General features: G+C 49.7%; 1 non-coding gene across 1 annotated transcript; it reads left to right on the top strand.

The window, feature by feature from the left end:
• Positions 1 to 5233: 5233 nt before the first annotated feature.
• TRNAA-GGC (transfer RNA alanine (anticodon GGC)) lies at positions 5234 to 5309 on the top strand. The gene has a single exon. It is a non-coding gene; the product is annotated as a tRNA-Ala (tRNA).
• Positions 5310 to 5610: the final 301 nt, after the last annotated feature.

The following is a 5610-nucleotide window of genomic DNA, read 5'->3' as shown; positions in this document are numbered from 1 at the left end:
CGGGGCACAGACTGCATATCCTTGTCCCTGCTGAGCAGATGACAAACCATGGGTGAGACCTCGGGACTCCAGAGAGGAGAGACCACTCTGTCTCCTAGGTCTGCTTATTTCCCATGGTTTCGGCTGCACGGTAAGAAAGCCGGAGACCCAAGGGAGGCTTCCCTCTGGTAAGAGACCTCTCTTGTTTCTCGCTATCACCTGTCCAACATTCCTCCCATATTCTAACACAGGTCCAGGACTCTTTTCCCGAATCACCCACGCAGAAAAGGCTGGGCGTTATCGCCTCTCAGTTTCCAGGTCCCTGGTCTGCCCTTCTAGAAGTCCATGCTGGCTACCGTAGTGTCAGAGCTACTGGGGAGCAGCCTCGGGGCCCTAAAGGGGCATCATTTTCCTGGGACAGAGCCATCGTCATCTCTGTCTCATCTGGGTTGCTCACTACAGGGCCTCTCAGGTGGGACAACATCTCCTACTTGATCGGTGGGGGTTAGTGAGTGCTCACTCTGCACCAGAACTGTGTCCATGCTTTCCCACATCTACCCAGGACAACAGCCAGTGCCATACATGTCATTAAGTGAAAGGCCATCATGCTACATCTGATCTTTATGTTGAAAGCATGGTTCCTGGTACCCTTGGGTTATATGTCCCTAAGGTGAGCAAGGGTCATCATTAAAAAGTCAGGTGTGGCCCTGGCCGGTTGTCTCAGCGGTAGAGCGTCGGCCTGGCGTGCGGGGGACCCGGGTTCGATTCCCGGCCAGGGCACATAGGAGAAGCGCCCATTTGCTTCTCCACCCCGCCCCCCCCTTCCTCTCTGTCTCTCTTTTCCCCTCCCGCAGCCAAGGCTCCATTGGAGCAAAGATGGCCCGGGCGCTGGGGATGGCTCCTTGGCCTCTGCCCCAGGTGCTAGAGTGGCTCTGGTAGCGACAGAGCGACGCCCCGGAGGGGCAGAGCATCGCCCCCTGGTGGGCAGAGCGTCGCCCCTGGTGGGCGTGTCGAGTGGATCCCGGTCGGGCGCATGCGGGAGTCTGTCTGACTGTCTCTCCCTGTTTCCAGCTTCAGAAAAATACAAAAGAAAAAAAAAAAAGTCAGGTGTTAGGCCCTGGCCGGTTGGCTCAGTGGTAGAGTGTTGGCCTGGTGTGCGGAAGTCCCGGGTTTGATTCCCGGCCAGGGCACACAGGAGAAGCGCCCATCTGCTTCTCCACCCCTCCCCCTCTCTTTCCTCTCTGTCTCTCTCTTCCCCTCCTGCAACCGAGGCTCCATTGGAGCAAGGATGGCCCGGGCGCTGAGGATGGCTCTGTGGCCTCTGCCTCAGGTGCTAGAATGGCTCTGGTTGCAACGGAGCAACGCCCCAGATGGGTAGAGCATCACCCCCTGGTGGGCGTGCCGGGTGGATCCCGGTTGGGCGCATGCAGGAGTCTGTCTGACTGTCTCCCCGTTTCCAGCTTCAGAAAAATACAAAAAAAAGAAGAGTCAGGTGTTCACTAAAGGTGTGTTAAATACCTAAACTATTGTCCTGGGCCCTTCAGAGTATACACCAAGAGTTCCCAATGTTACTCGGTTCACAAAACCTCAATTCTAAATGTATCGATATAGCCAAAGAGAGGAGAGAGCTCCATTCATTCAAACTAGTTCTTAAGGACTCAAGAGCAGGCAGCATGATGTTTCATACTCCACTGTGTTTCCAGACCTGGACAGGGCCTGGCACATAATAGTTGCGCAACAAACATGTGCCAAATGGCTGGATGGAGACAGTACTGCTGGCAAGTGGCCACATAGGTCCCCACAAGGAGAAGGGAGAACATCGCAGTCAGAAGGGACTTTAAAAAGTTTTTCTAGACCAGCTTCTGAAGTTTAGATAAGGAAATGAGGGCAAGGCCACATGTTAGGGTGGAAAACGGCAGTGACCCAGAGTTTGGGAGACCCGAATGCCCTGGTTCCGACAAGAACTCAGAAGAAAGGACTGAGCAGGAGGTGCCAGACGGGCACTGTCTTTCCACTCCCTCCTCACCCACCTAAGTCAGATTCTCTTTTATTCTCTCAACACATTTGTATGTTCTTGTGCAGGGGTCCCCAAACTTTTTACACAGGGGGCCAGTTCACTGTCCCTCAGACCGTTGGAGGGCCGGACTATAAAAAAAACTATGAACAAATCCCTATGCACACTGCACATATCTTATTTTAAAAAAACAAAACGGGAACAAATACAATATTTAAAATAAACAACAAGTAAATTTAAATCAACAAACTGACCAGTATTTCAATGGGAACTATGCTCCTCTCACTGACCACCAATGAAAGAGGTGCCCCTTCCGGAAGTGCTGCGAGGGCCGGATAAATGGCCTCAGGGGGCCACATGTGGCCCGCAGGCTGTAGTTTGGGGACCCCTGTTCTTGTGTGTTCTTTACTACCCCTTTCTCATTCTGGGCTCTATCTTTATTCTCCGACTGCAAGCTTTATAAAGCCAGTGGTCGCAAATGGCAGTATCTCGTCTTTTCCTATGGCTGAGTAGTATCCCATTGTATATCTGTGCCACCTCTTCTTCATCCAGTCCTCTGCTGAAGGACACTTTGATTTTTCCCCATGTCTTGGCCACCGTGAATAATGCCTCAATGAACATAGAGGGGCATACAACTTTGCAAATAGATGTTTTTGAGTTTTTGGGAGGGTAGATAGATACCCAGACAACATGGAGTGACCCTGAGAATATTATGTTAAGTGAAATAAGTCAGTCAGAAAAAGCTAAGAACCGTATGATTTCACTCATAGGTGAGATATAAAGCTGAAACCCACAGAGACAGACAACAGTGTGGTGGTTACCAGAGGGAAGGGGAGTGGAGGGTAATAAAGGTTAAAGGAGGCCAAATACATGGTGACAGAAGATTCTCTGACTTGGGGTGGTGAGCCCACAATCCAATATACAGATCACGTATCATAGAAATGTACACTTGAAACCTCCATGATCCTAGTAATCAGTGTCACCCCAATACATGTAGTAATAGTAACAATAAAGCTGGAGGTCATGGTTCTGGTTTCTTTCTTTCTCTCTGACCCTAGTATCCCTTCTCTCCTCCTGAATCACACAATAAATATTTGTTCAATGCATGAATGTATTGACGATACATTCCTTCTTGATTACATGCTAAACTTTTCATGGAGGCTTGAGTGGCTCCTTGTAACCGGCAATTGTTATTTGAGAAAGCCGATCAGAACGGAAGAGGGCCGAGCTCTGATCTGGAGCGCTGGGGGGGACCCAGCAAATGTCTGGCTGTGAGAGCAAAATACTGTAGATCCTATCTTAGAGAAGGAGGGAGGGGGGAGGGTGTCTTTCAAACCACAGACCAACGCTATCTGAGCTGAGAGCGAACTTGAGGACCGCGCTCCAGAGCACAGGTCCCGGGAAGACGGCGCGGAGGCTCCTCCAGTGGATCCGGGGCAGTAAGCAACCAGCCTGTGGCAGCTGGAAGAGAAGGGTGGGCCTGTCCTTGGGGAGGTCTGTACCTAGGACACGACTGGAAGGAACGTGGCATCTTCTAGATTCAGGACTAGGAGGTGGCAGAGCTAGCCAGAGGGTCAAACGGAAGCCTGAGGTTTTTATTCTGATCTAGGCTATGTTGTACCAAGGTCTGTGCCTATAACTTACACTCCAATTTCGAGAATGTGTACTGAGATTTTGAACTTTAATCAGAAAACTCGGTATCATGAGGAATCATCGAGGAAGACGTTAGACCTAGAACATGAGTGAGGAGCCAGGTCCTGGCTCGAAGGTCTAGTCCGGGGAAGAAAACTGTGGCAAACTGAACCACGCACCCAACAAGCCGCACTGACGCCCGTGAACTGTGCGAGGAGCCAGGGGCTCTATCTGGGTTCTTCAGGCAGAACCCAGGCCCTAAGATTTTTGAAACCTTAAAGGGTGGAAGTTGAAACAAAGAAAAGAAAAATTTAAAAGCTGATACATCAAAAATGCAAATGGGCAAATTCTCAGACCCAGAAATTTCACCTGTAGACACTTTAAAGAAATCTTTAGATCTTTAAGCAAGAAGTGTTCAAACAGCAACATTTCAAATTAACAAGACTCTCACAGAGTGACTTAACAATAAAAGTGGGCTTGCTGTAGTATAATACAGTGTCCTTTCTTGTGGTCCACCCTAGGGGACTATAATAAAGTAAAAGACATCTAAACCATTATATATTTATAGCAGTTAGAAAGTAGATATATGTGTGTGTGCAAACGTACACACACACACACATATATACTGACATAAACTGAGATCTCCAAGACATATTATTGGGTGGGAAAGAAAGTAGCAGGTCAATACCTGCAGTTTACATTTACCCTTTATTTACATTTACCAGGGTACACCCTTTTATATGTAAAAATAAGGGGGAGTATTGTGTGTATATACACACGTGTGTCTACAAGCACACAAATACATACACACACATACTTTTGTATATTTTTTTTATATTTTTCCAAAGTTAGAAGCAGGAAGTCAGTTAGACTCCCGCATGCGTCCGACCAGGATCCACCCGGCATGCCCACCAGAGGGTGATGCTCTGCCCCTCTGGGGCATTGCTCTGCTTCAATTGGAGCCATTCTAGGCCTGAGGGGGAGGACATGGAGCCATTCTCAGCGCCCGGGCCAACCTCGCTCCAATGGAGCCCCAGATGCAGGAGGGGAAGAGCGAGACAGAGAGGAAGGAGAAGGGAAAGGGCAGAGAAGCAGATGGGTGCTTCTCTTGTGTGCTCTAATCAAGAAGCAAACTGGAGACTCCCACATGCTGGGCCAACGCTTTACCACTGAGCCAATCGGCCAGGGCCCATAATTTTGTACACTTTTAAAAGTGTTTGCACCAGACTGTTGACAGTGATCATCTCTGGGGAAAAGACCAAGACCTTCTCTGGGGAGTGGGAACAAAGAGGATTTATCTATATTGCTTGAATTTTATTTCACATTTCTTCTGTAATTAACTTTTAAAAAAAATTTTCTTCAAGCTGCAAGCAATTTCTATCTGGCACGCGATGGAAAGAAACATCAACAGTCCCCTAGTATAGAGATCTCTTTGTTCTGAGGCAATTGCCCGAACCAGGGTTTTAATGATATAAATGAAAAGTAAAGATTAACTTCTGTGCAAATGATGTGGTTGCCAGGAGAAAAGCCCTTTGGAGGGCTCATAGCCCTGTGTTAATATGTTCCCCGTGTTGGAGCAGAGCTGATTGGCTAAGAGGTGTTTGCGTAGCCCTGGCCGGTTGGCTCAGTGGTAGAGCGTCTGCCTGGCATGCAGAAGTCCCGGGTTCGATTCCCGGCCAGGGCACACAGGAGAGGCGCCCATCTGCTTCTCCACCCCTCCCCCTCTCCTTCCTCTCTGTCTCTCTCTTCCCCTCCCGCAGCCGGAGCTCTATTGGAGCAAAGATGGCCCGGGCGCTGGGGATGGCTCCTCGGCCTCTGCCCCAGGCGCTAGAGTGGCTCTGGTCGCAACAGAGCGATGCCCTGGAGGGGCAGAGCATCGCCCCCTGGTGGGCGTGCCGGGTGGATCCTGGTCGGGCGCATGCGGGAGTCTGTCTGTCTCTCCCTATTTCCAGCTTCAGAAAAACACACACACACACACACACACA

Source organism: Saccopteryx leptura, chromosome 7 (assembly GCF_036850995.1).
Source record: "Saccopteryx leptura isolate mSacLep1 chromosome 7, mSacLep1_pri_phased_curated, whole genome shotgun sequence".
In the NCBI taxonomy this organism is placed as follows: domain Eukaryota; kingdom Metazoa; phylum Chordata; class Mammalia; order Chiroptera; family Emballonuridae; genus Saccopteryx; species Saccopteryx leptura.
This window is presented reverse-complemented; position numbering and strand designations above follow the sequence as displayed.